The sequence below is a fragment of the Ambystoma mexicanum genome, chromosome 8 (genome assembly GCF_040938575.1).
Source record: "Ambystoma mexicanum isolate Mex_15411 chromosome 8, UKY_AmexF1_1, whole genome shotgun sequence".
Classification (NCBI taxonomy): domain Eukaryota; kingdom Metazoa; phylum Chordata; class Amphibia; order Caudata; family Ambystomatidae; genus Ambystoma; species Ambystoma mexicanum.
Genome location: NC_090929.1, coordinates 1,424,399,192 through 1,424,411,862, shown reverse-complemented (window position 1 = coordinate 1,424,411,862; position 12,671 = coordinate 1,424,399,192). Strand labels below are relative to the sequence as shown.

Here is a 12,671-nt window from a genome sequence, read left to right as displayed (position 1 = left end):
TGGAGTTGAATCAGCTAACAATCAATACAAATAAAACTCAAATAGTGACGTATTCAGCCTATAAGAACAATCAGGACAGACACTTGTGGTCTATCAATCAGACCGAACTTGAGACAGTTACCCAATATACCTACCTTGGAATGATCATTGAGGGTGGGATTGATCCAAAGGGGCAGATGGAGAACATGGAGGAAAAATTAAATACAGCAATATCATAGGCAAAAATCATACTATTCCGTTATGGTAACTTCACAATCAAACCAGCAATTTTGTATTGGAATTTTAAAGTGATCCCCACAATCTTATATGGTATTGAAACGTTACCAATCTGGCAAATACCAAATTTGGGAAGATTAAAAGCCACCTTTTGGCCAGCAGTTTTGCATTTGCCTCAGTGCGTGCCAGGTTCATGGCTGCGCTCTGAACTTGGACAAATTTCGCTTCATGCTCTCTATCTTTGGCGCCTTTGTGCCCTGTTTCTAAAATGTCTTGTGGGAATTGAGTCAACTAATATGCTGAATGTGATTGCGACTCATGTTTTCTTCATGCACCAAATTTGACAAACTAATGGTAGATCAAATCTATGCAATCATAGCGGATGCTGGTATATCGATTGACATGGTGATTACAAATCCGGATAAGGCAAAAACATTAATTTATAAATGCGACTGGATAGCTACGAGAACGCAATGTCTAAGATATCGCCAGCAGTGCAGATATAGATTTTGGCCAAAACATCTGAAAGTTACAGGCTTCTTAAGAGTATGCCCTGATTCATGGGCAACTAGGCAAGTACAAGTAAGAAGGACATTAATACCTAGCTCCTAGAGTTTTTGCAGATTTTGCGAAAATCAGAATGTAGTAGAATCGCTCAAACATCTCTAGTGCCAGTGTCCAAAGTTAAATAATGTAAGAAAAACTCATTTTATAACTGCGGTCTCAATGTTAGAGCAGGTTGATCTCCGGTGGTCGTATCTTTTATGTTCAGGTAAGAAAACAATACAGTGGGCGACTGTACATTTTTTGCAATCTTTGAATTTAGATAGTATCAGCTTAGCTGTTCAAATAAAAAAAATATAGGAGTATTGATGGTAAATGTAATTCAAAACATTCGATCAGCTAAGGTGTGTCCTTATAATTTGTGCACATTTGATTTTTCCTTTTTTGTTGTATTTGTGCTTGAACTTTGTTCATGCATGTCTCTGTATTGTTTTTCTTTCATGTTAGGGTTTTTTTTAATTGATATTATGAATATTGTGTTCTTAAATCTGTACATGAAATTTTGTATAGGAATGTTTTTATTCTGAAGTGATTGAAAAGCTCACATTGATTGAAAATTATGTTTGTTAATTTTGAATTCATAATTTTTTTATGATTGTATTATATTGAAAAGATGTTTAAGTTCAGCTAATACAATTAAAAAAAATCGAAAAAGTGGCTTGCCTAGACCAATCCGGGGCCCTCAAAATGTCCTGAAGGCTAGCGCCAGCACTAAAGGCCTTGGACACAATAGCTCCTCTCAGTGAATGTGCTCCAAAATGTGCTATATCTGTGCCTGCAAGGGTCATGACCTCCTGCACCCATCTGGCTAGAGTCGCTGCCGCTACTGCCTTAAATGGCTTCCTGCGCATACTGAGCAGCTGAGAGACGGCGGTTGGTCTCACCCCGCTCGTCCTAGCTTCGTACTCCTTGATACAATTTGCCGCGCACAATTTTGGCTGCTCCTGAAAATAGGAATGAGAACTGTAGAGTGACACTTAGTTCTCTTCACAATCGAGAAAAATACTCTGCATAGAACGTCTTTGTATCCGCTTAAAGAGCTTTCACATCTGCCACTCTTGTACAGGACACCAAGCACAGCAGCGTGGCCTGCCAGTTGCTGATCTGACAAATCCTTGTTCCGAGACCAATCCATAAACGGGCACAACACTGCATTGACGTCCCACATAGCTCGGCATCTTTAGGCATGGGGGTGTGTGCATATCTTTACGCCTCGCAGCAGTCTCACTGCTGCTGGGTGTCCCACCCCCCCGCCTACTGGGGCCTCTTCCACCGGCTCGTGACTAGCTTAAATGGCAGACCTGTAGACTCCCACAGTTCTAAAAGAGGGCTGTCATGTGAGCAAAAACTTCCCTGTGTAGCATCAATTTTCTGTAATCGTGGCAGTAGTGGAGTTCCAATCTGCCATCACGTTCTGAACTCCCGGAAGATATTCCGCCGTTACTGAGATCCTCCAGTCAATGCAGTAGTGCCAGAAGTAATTCATTATCTCCTCCTGCCTCCTAAGTAGTTGATGTAATGCACCGCTGAAATGTTGTTCATCCTGAGAAGAATGCACCACTCCGCTCTTTATTTAGCTAATGCTTTTATTGTGAACGAGCCTGCGAGCAATTCCAGGCATTGATGTGAAGAGACGGCTCCTCCTGGGACTACTTGCTGCCTGTCTTCCAGGTGGCGGCGCCTCGCTCTCCAGCCTGCTCTGCTAGCATGAGATTCTATAACTAGTTCTGGAACATCTCTGAAGATAACCTGCCCATTCCAGGCTTCCATGTTCGGAAGCCATCATTCCTGTTCCAACTTCCCCTCCTGATCCAGAGGTATTAACTGATGGAATCTTGGGCCCTCTCCCACTGCCTGGGTATGAGTTCGGACTTCCTTCGGTTTGAGAACCTAGGGACGTAAGGTGCTGTGACGCCAAATGCATCTGCTCGACGAGCGCCTTCCTGTCATCTGCCAATGTGAAAATATTGTCTAGGTTAATGATCATCCGGATACCTCTCTCCCTTAAGGCAGCTATTACTGGTCTCCTAATCGTCTTGAATGCCGAGGGCGCCGAGGTGAGACCAAACTGGAAGCACTTGAATTGCCACATTTATCCGTTCCACTACAAGCTCAAAGCTTTGCGGTGCTCTTTAGCAAGAAGTGTAGTCAGATAGGCGTCCTTCAGATCTAATCTCACTAGCCAGTCCCCTTTCCAGAGAATGTCTCTTAGGAGATGCACCCCCTCCATCTTGAAGTGTCTGTAAACCAGCCACCCATTGAGCTCCTTCAGGTTGATGACAGATCTCACCTTCTCCTTTCTGTGCACTAACTGTCAGGGTCTGACCCGCTGGAATGCCTCTGCCGTAAACTCAAGCCGGAACCCTGCCACTGCCTGTAGCAACCATGCATCGCTGGAAAACCTCAGCCAATATTCTAAGCACAAAAGTGACCTGCCCCCGACTGGAGGATAGTATACCACACTCCTCACCTGCTGGGGCTTTTTGATGGCAGTAGTAGCCTCGCCCTCTGCGTCCTCCACCGCCACAACCTTGCACCGGGTAGAAGGCGTCCTGCTGAGAGGACTCCCAATTGTGTGATCTTGGGTTTTGAGGCCTCTTCTGCGAGTAGATGCATGATCTCTACTGCGGCCGGTCCTTGCAAAAACTCTGGCAGGGAAGATCTTCTTACTGGAGTGGAGGTCTGTGCTTTCTCGAGGGATGCCCACAAATCTCCCCATTTCTTTAACAAATGCCTGGTAAAACAAGAGGCCTTGGGCAGCCTCACCTGCCTTGTAGGAGGCTAAGTCTCCTAGATTGGTGTCAATCTTTAGTAACGGGGCCCTCCTTCTCTTGCACGACATGGCACAGTTTGCTTTCCCTAGAAGGCACACTGCCCTTTGAGCCCAGTTTGCCACAGTTTCAGGCTTCACCGGCTCTCCAGTGTGCCTTGGCCTTTCCGCCAGATCCATGATCTTCTGTATGGGCCCTACCAAGTTATCTTATGTTATTTGGCATTTATATAGCACTCTGCATATCATTGGTATGACCTCAAAGCGCTGGTAGGTAGAACGCCCCCTGGGACCATAGTCTGCTTCACTTGAAAGAGTAAGGTGTCATAGGGTGATTGGGTGCACCAATTATGTGTGCATCCGATGCAATTGCCTGATGGTAGCTATAGCCTAACAATAGGTGTGGTGGTATTTGATATCTGTTGAATGTGTGCAGTCTTGAGGATGGACACCAAGACTGGGTTCTGGCTGTGTAAGGCCTGTGTAGGACACTTGTGTGTTCAGCTAGGCCGGTTTCATGGGGTGCAGCTGCGTTTTATTAGAAAAATGAGGTGTTCATGGAGTAATGTTCATATGTGAGCAGCTAAGCCGAAATTGATCGAGGGGTGTAGCTGCATTCTAATTGTGTGTTGGTGTAGAGTAGAGAGAAAGCATAGCGATGTGGGAGGGGAGTGTTTGGGTGGAGGTATGATCTAAGGAGCTTACTATTCCGGATTTAAACCACGCATTTGCACAATAGTGACTTAATCAGCATATTCAGTGGCATCATTGCTCGGATCTCATTGAGCATTTGTCATCTAGGTGCAAGGTCTTTGTGGAAGGTCATTACGGAAAGAGCCACGTTTTTAGAGCTTTGCGGAAGGTCATACAGTCTTCGGTGTGTCGAATATGTGGGGGGAGTGAGTTCCACAGAGTTGGGGCCAAGATTGAGAAGGCAGATCCTCCAATCCTGACAGTTAGAGGTTGGAATCACTAGAAAGAGGGCAGTGCTTGATCTTAGGAGGGTGCAAGATTGGAGGTAGGGTTTTATCTTCTCTTACAGGTACGTTGGGCCGGTCTTGTGCATTGCTCAGTGTGTGATGCATAGGGTCCATAGTGCAGCCTAGGTTTTGGACTATATCTTGGGGGCGGGGGGGGCAGGCATGGGAGCGGATGTGGGAGAAGGGCAGTATTGCCACACACCATGATTTCAGTTTTATCAGGGTTCAAAAGGAGGTGGTTTTTTCCTCATCCATCGGTCAATATCCCAGAGATAGGCTTCAAGGTTGGTGCTTGTCTTGGGGATTGTAATGATAATTTGGGTATCATCAGCGTAGTTGTAACAGGAAAGGTTGTGCGTGCGGATGATTCCCGGAAGAGTGGGCAGATAGAGGTTGAACAGGAGAGCAGATAGGCATGCACCTTGGGGTACTCCGGTGTTCACTGAGTGAGCAGTTGAGACAAAAGGGGGGAAGAAGGTTATTTGTTAACTGTTGCTGAGGAAGTAAGCAATCCAATTGCGAGCAGTGCCCACGGATTCCTAGGTAGTGGAGCGGTCAAGGAGGATTGAATGGTTAACCGTGTCAAGGGCTGCAGAGAGATCGAGGAGAATCGGTGCTGAATGGTAGCTATTGAGTCAGAGATTGTTGGAGAAATATCTGTCGTATTTAGGGGTTGTTTAGATGAGTAGGAAGCTGTGGGTCAAAGTCGATGGTAGCGAGAGTTTTACCAGAAGGGATTCATAGGAGGCATTGCATGTCGGATTCGACGGGGGAGACGGAGAAATGGGGTTTGAAGAGGTTTGTCACTTCGCCACCTCAGGAGTGTCTATTGCGGGTGATCAGCGAGTAGCTAGGGGGGGAGAGGCATTGTGCGCTAACAAGGCAAAGTTGTTGGAGAACCAGGTTTCGTTGATAAAAATGAAGTCCGGATTGTCAGAGGAAAGGAGGTCAAGGATGCAGTCTGTTTTTTGCTACGGTGCGGGCATTCAAAAGGATGCATGTAACTTCATGAGGGGAGGTGGCTTTCATCATGCTCATCGTAGGGGAGCACGGTGGACATGGGTGCCGGATGGGGAGGTGGGTGTGGTAGGATCATTCAGGGTGGATAAGACTGGTTGAGGTGGGGTGGGCGCAGGGGAGGGGCTGGATGCCTGTGGACTTTGAGTGCTGGGTGAGAGGGTTACGTCGATTGGGGGGAGAGTAGGCGGGTGGAGGCAGGTAGGCATGTGAGAGACGAGGGGTGGGTCAGGAGGGGTTGGGAGGGTGGTAAATTGATCATTTGAGCTGTGGGGGTTTAGGCGGGCGATTTTTGGATTGAGTCTGGAAGGCACTGGTGGTTTAGGTGTACTGGGTGAGAATTCAAGAGCCAGAGGGTGGAAACTGGGAGAGGGGAGTGTCTGAAGGTAGGGGAGGGAGAGGCTGGGAGGTTGGACTGAAGCAGAACTGGTGAGGTGTGGCGAGTCGAGTGAGAGGACCAGTCACCTTTTTGGCATTTTGTGGGTTTAGGTGCCTTAGGGGCAGTGCTCCAGATAAGATTTTGAGGTGGGAGTATTTTACGCATGATTTTTCAAATTGGAGCGTAAATGCAATGTCGAGAGTAAAAATGAGTTTTCTCCTCTGCAAGAGTCAAACATATCCAACATACACCCAATGCATATATGTAAAATCAGACCCGTAGCCCAAAAGAGTTGTAGATCAACGTTGTCTGGCTTGGCTTTAACCATTTTATTACACTTGTGGAAAATATTCTGCCATAAAATAACTTACAAGTACCTGGTACTTACACAGCTTCATTTTCAAAATTTATAGAGCCTAGAAACTCTGTTAAGAAATAGTCTGGATTTCAAGGCCTACAGTAATGATAAGAGTTTACTTCCAAAAACACAAATTGCATAATAACACCACGTGGCAACATATAAGTCCTTACATCAACATGTTCAGCCTGAATGGTAAACTAGAAGTCCCAAAAATCTAGTTAACCCCACTGTACTTTCAGTGATTTAATAAAAGAAGTTGTGTAATACACTCTGATATGGAGATTATTGCCCTCTACTGCCATCTAGTGGAGGAAAGTATGCTTTTTAATGAAAATAAATACAGCGTAAACAGTACGCAGAAGAAAATTAAATGCTCCGTAATGGCTTTAATTACATGCGTTTAAAGCCAAGATACACACCTCATCTGTAGGGCTGCAAAGGAGAATGAAAGAGATGTAAATCTTTCCCTGGCATCCCTTCCAGGCTCAGTCCATGCCCTTCCTTGGGTCACTGGAGGCGTTTGATATGAAGGTAATCATTTTGGGATCAAGCTCCGAGGTCTCAGCCACTTTCCCTGGTAGATCCGGTCAAGGGCACTCTGACCGCATTCGCAGCCTGATTTTACCGATCGGCTTGCGTAACCTTTGGGCCATGTACGATGCCACCCTCTGTGAGGGCAGCCAGTAGTTGGATCTGGGATGTACAATCGGCTCTGGGTCAAACATGTTGGTCAGTTCTTCTTTGTGCACCTCAAGGAGCTTCTCCATACACTTCTGTTTCCCTTCTTTGACCTCTGTCAGAATCTGACGCGGCTGCCTCTGGTGAGGAGTCTTGCGCCCCTGGGGAAGGGGGTAGGAGACCCGGCATGCCTCATCGCTCCATGAAAGCAGCTTTAAGCTTCAACAGCCTCAGGAGGCTTCCCGCCCCCCCACCTCCTTCACTGGACCCGGCAGAGTCAGATTTTTCTCTTTTGGGGTCTGCGCGCTCCCCCACCCCCTTAAGAGGTTTATTTAATTTTGCATTTGTATAGCGCGCGTAAGCCCTCAGGCATCAGGTTGCTGTGGATAACGAGTTACATGAAGCCCATAAGGCGGTTAGAGGTTACATTGTTGCAGTGGTTACCTTGTTGTGTATAGTCATAAAAGTATAAACCGCGCATACATATTGCTATAAACCGTGCATACACATTGATGCAAGGGTCCAGAGTTGGTGGGAGGCCAAGAGTCATTCGAGTTAATTGAAGAGCCAGGTTTTGAGGGCTCTATGGAAAGCCCAGTATGAGCCTTTTGATCTGAGATTGGGTGGGAGGGAGTTCCATTGCTTAGCTGCAATTACTGGAAAACTTGAGCCACCTGCTTTGGCACGTTTGCAGGTGGGTTGAACTAGCCTTTGTGCATAGGGTGTTCTGATGGGCCTGGTTGATTGCGGTCTGGAGAATCTTTGAGACAAGTAGGGAAGGGCTGATTTGGATATGCAGCTTTGGATAATGGTTAGGGTCTTGAAGATAATTATTTCCTGGATAGGGAGCCAGTGTGCATTCCTTTGGGCAGCTGACATGGTTCAGTTTTGGGGAGGTTGAGGGCAGCTCTTACGACATTATTTTGTATGACTTGCAGTTTTTTTTTAGATTGTGGGATGAGGTGCCGGCAAATGGAGCATTACAATAGTCTAATCTAGCGCCCACCACGTGAGATCGATCGTCAGGTAGCTATCTGGTGGTAGGAAGGGTCTTGAGGCGTTAAGGAGTTTCGTGTTGTAAGCAGCTTAAGAGGCATTGTCTGGTCTAGTAAGTGTTGGCGAGGCATCTAGATAAAATCCCAAGGTTTTAAACTAAGGGTGCGCCTGGGATTGGGATGCTATTGATAATGAAGGTCGAGTATTGAGGGTTCAGTTTGTTTAGAGCTGTTGGGCGTCTTATGATGAGTTCTGTTTTGTCATCGTTCAAGCGGAGGCCGTGGGAGGCCATCCAGGCTTGAATAATGGTGAAGGTTGAGTTTAGCGTGGCAGCATTTTCTGAGTAGGTGCCAGTGTGGGGGATGATAATTTGGGTATGCATCCGTAATTTTTATATGCAATGTCAAGGGAGTTGAGGAGGTTGAAGAGGGGCTTTGTGAAAAGGTTTGTGTGGGGGAGACGCATGAGCTTTGGGGGACTCTGCAATTGATTGGTGAAGATGTTGCACTAGTATTCTAAGAGAAGACTTGCATTCTTCTACCTTCTAAAAGGGAGGCTATCCATGATGTTGCTTCTGGTAAAAAGGATGATGCTTGGGTAAGGTGTCATCACAGTATGCTGTGGTCAACTAAGTCAAACGCTGCTGAAGTTTACCCTTGTCCCTGATATCATCCATCTGATTTTTTATTTATTTTTTTTTTTTAAATGGAGGAGGGCAGATTCAGTTCCGTGCCCTGGGCAGAAAACGGATTGGCGGATTCATAGTATTTGGTTTGTTTCTAGCTGTTTCTGTATTTGGACGCAAGCTGCTCTGTCAAGTATTTTTAACAGGAAAAGGAAGGTTGTGATCGGGCGGTAGTTATTGGGGGAGGTTGGATCAAGCGTGTTTTATTTTTTTTTTTTTAATTTTTTTTTTAAAGGAGTGGTAAGACCCATGCTGCTTTGAGGCTTGCGGGTACGACGCTTGAGGTGAAGGAGGAATTTATGACTGCCGTGATAAACGGGGCTAAAGTTTCAGTGCAGTCTATGATCAGGGGGGCTGGGCATATGTCGCCTTTGCATTTTGATGGCTTAGGGCTTTTCAGGATGTTTAGGGTGTCTTGGTCGGAGATGTTATTGAATTTGAATAGCGGTGAGGTGTTCGGCAGAGTGGATGCCCTCTGGGCCGGTAACGGTCAATGTGTGGGTTGTTTGGAGTGGTTTAGGGTGTTTTGTCTGGTGATTATTTTGTTTTGGAGTAACCTGTTTTTGTTTAACATGGCGCTCTGGATGCTGTTGCACCATGCACGATCTTTGGAGAGCGGGGCTGGCATGGAAAGACTGGGGCCTGCAGTTCCTTGAAGATGGAGAATCATTCTCTGGTATTAGAGGTAGTGTTGGTTATTCTGCAGTTGAACGTATTGGCTTTGGTTTGGATGATTGCATTTTTATATTGTTTGGATATGATCAGGAATTCTTGTTTGAGGTTGTCGGAGGGCAGTGTCCCAGGCTGAGTCTCTATTAGAGTCCGTCGAACCACCAGAGTCCACCAGGTAGGCCCCCTACCCACTTGCCTGCATGCCTCCCGGCCCACCTCCAGGTCCTGGAAATTGTAATTTCTAATTGTGGACATGTATCATGTCTTTTTAAGGGAAGCATGAATTGTGTAAAACCTGATTCCCTTAAAAACAAACTAAAAAGCATTTTCACCCCTGATGGCAGTTCAGAGTACTAATAGCGATTAAATACTGCTTTTATGGGTGAGCAGGGCTGGAATGCTGCTTGAGGGCTGTTACCGACCCGGACTTCCCCACAACATAATTCTATGTTGAAAACCGTTGATATCCATGACATGCAAGGGTCATCTTGGCTACCTTAAGTTGACAATTATCCTTCCTGCAGCAACCCCATACTTCCAGCTACGACTTTCCTTTTAACATTGTAAAATGTTTGATTTATGAAACTTCTCCTTACACAGCAAATGATGGGGTAAGCATACAGTATATGGGACACTGCCCTTTGCAACACAGACAGCACCCAGCTGTACAGAGCGTTGCACTGTTTTCAGAGCTTTTTTTCATATTTATTTGTGTCCATTCATGCGGGTAACCTTTACATTTCAGACACTCGTTTCATTAATGTCTTTAGGTCCAAAAACAGCTCAAATGTTGCTCATTATGTCTTTTGGGTACAAATAACTGCTGGGGATATTAAACATATTTTTACAAAATTGCTAATCATATACGTTTGTTTGCTAACCAAAAGGGTTACATGTATGTGATTATAACTAATTCAATTACAGAGAATGCTTTAATAACGAAACGTTTACAACAAAAAATATCTTATTTTTTATTTTAGGGGTCCCCTCTAAACCTGCTGTTTCCCTATGATTTTAAACCCAACCGTTTTAAGCCCCTTACCCCACCTTATATACATTTTAAACCAATTCGATATTTCTTTATTATTGTTTCTTTATTAAAGTTATTCTACGTTTTTTTATTTGTTAAAATCGCTGCACACCATCGAAAGTATTTATGCCTTGCATGTATATGTCACACAAGAAGGGAGTCAGAAAGAACCTTTGGCACTATGAAGGTAATGTAAAGACCTTTTTCAAACTCTACTAAATGTGTTGCTTTTGTAAAATATGAATGAGCAGAGAGCCTGTCATTTGAGTGAGAGGGGAGCATGGGCTACCTTAAGGCAGTAGAGGGCGATTTTGTAATGGCGTCAGGCAGTGTTGACCACCTCAGTTTTGTTAGCTGCATGTAACTGTTTGTATCCAAGAATTTGCTGAAACCATATTGGATGAGCAAGAAATGCAGATTGCATGCAGATGAGGATTTGATGAAACAGGTATATTTGCAGTTGTGGATTAAGCCTGTGTTCAATGACTGGCTTGAATAGGCAGTGCATTGGCTGGAAGGCAGTTAGTCGTGGATTTCGGGTCAAATGAGCTGTTTCACTTTGGTAGGCTACCTTGGGAACTTGGGGGCAGGTGATGGTTTGAGAAGGAAGGGACTTTGAGAGAAATTCACTGAGTGGTGAATTTCAGTTCCTGGAAATGTTATTGTAATCCTGTATCTGTTCTCTTGAAAGAAGTCAAAAGAGAAGCATCTGACTACACAACCTGAATTCAGTGATTTTGGAAATAGAATTGGTGTTATTGAGATGAGAATAATGGATAGGACCTGGAAGTTAGTGGGTGGAGTCTGGAAGAGCATTGGGAGTTACAGGTAGAGCACTGTGGCTTGGTATGTAGTCAACTTAAGGTAGCCAAGATGACCATTGCACTATGGTAAAGTAGAAATAGAAGTGGCTAAGCGAGAAGTAGTTTCAGATTTGGGGACCACTTTTCGCTGTGTTGGAAACTGTTTTCACAAGTCCTTTACATTTCTTAGCAACCCTGATGCTTTGACCGTAACGGGACTGAAAACGTTTGAAGTCCCTTTTGTCGATGCTGTCACTGCATTTTCACAGTTTGTTCATTATGGCATTATATTTGTTTGAGAAGGAGTAAATCGTGGGTGAACCCAAGTCTGCTTCATTTATGTACAATTTTAACTTTGCCTGGGGCTTCAGGATTCTAGCCTTATGGTCATAGCCACATTAAGAGCAATAAGAATGTGCTTAGGATGATTGATGGTGAGGAGTGTACGAATTCCAGGTGAGAACTTCCAGTCAAATTCTTGAAGTGGGAGGAAGGCCTCAGGAAGAAGGGTGAGCCGAAGAGTGATTTCTATGAGCAGTATTCGTAGTCAGATTAGGTTATTGGGGTGATAGAAGTGGAGTACAAAAGCCTGGACATCTCAAACGGTAGTGGTTATGATCAGCTGATTAGGTGAGTCTTTTTTTAAGTTCAGAGAGGTTTGCTTGTCAATTTGGAAGGAGTAAGCAAATGGATTGGTAGAGTGAAACACCCAAATGTTCTAATCTCTGGTTAAGATTTGGTTAGTCATTTAAAAGGATGAACACTCATTCCCGAGAGTCATGAGACTGTCGGCTTTCTTCTCTGAGGACGGTAGATTGTGGCAATGGTAACAAGTTTGCTCAATTGAGAGTAAGGTTGACTAGTTTGATTCAGAGTATCTCTCAAAATGCCACCTCACCAGCTCCTTCTTTTTTTTTTATTGATTCCTTTTTTTATTTTTCAGCTATTGGCAATGGAGTATCCGTTAACCGTATTGGGCAGTGCTCCAGATAAAATTGTAAAGTGGAAGTATTTTAATCTCTTTTTTTTTTAAAAAGTTGGAAGTAAAAATGTAAATCCAATTCCTAATGGGAGTATTTTATAAGCGAGTAAAAATATTGTAAAGGGAAAACTTTAGCAAAACAAAAATGTGATAGCTTGAAGGTTTTGAATTGATCATAACCACGGGCACAACCCCAGGCCGTGTGTGATTGTTCTTAAATAAACATGCGGCCTAACTCCAAAGATTGTGTTTTTAGATACTTTATATTATGTTGGGGAGGGCACTGAGTTGGAAATACTTGTACTCCCATATAAAACATGTGTGGGGTTTCAAACACAAACAAGGTATATGGCTGATTTTAAAATATGGCAACATTGAAATGTGTTGGTGGTCACTGGGCATGCCTGGCAGTGTACTGATCACTGGAGAGGTAGTGATCTAAAATAAGTCCCTACAAGTTAGCCAGCAGTTGAACACATCTTGGCTTGCTGGACCAATGCTCACATAATGTCTAGTTATTTTTAATCTTCAGAAGCTC

General features: G+C 44.5%; 1 protein-coding gene across 3 annotated transcripts in view; it reads left to right on the top strand.

Annotated features, from left to right (window-relative positions):
* PI4K2A (phosphatidylinositol 4-kinase type 2 alpha) overlaps positions 1–12,671 on the top strand; it is a 362,467-nt gene that overhangs the window by 109,218 nt on the left and 240,578 nt on the right. The window lies entirely within an intron of this gene.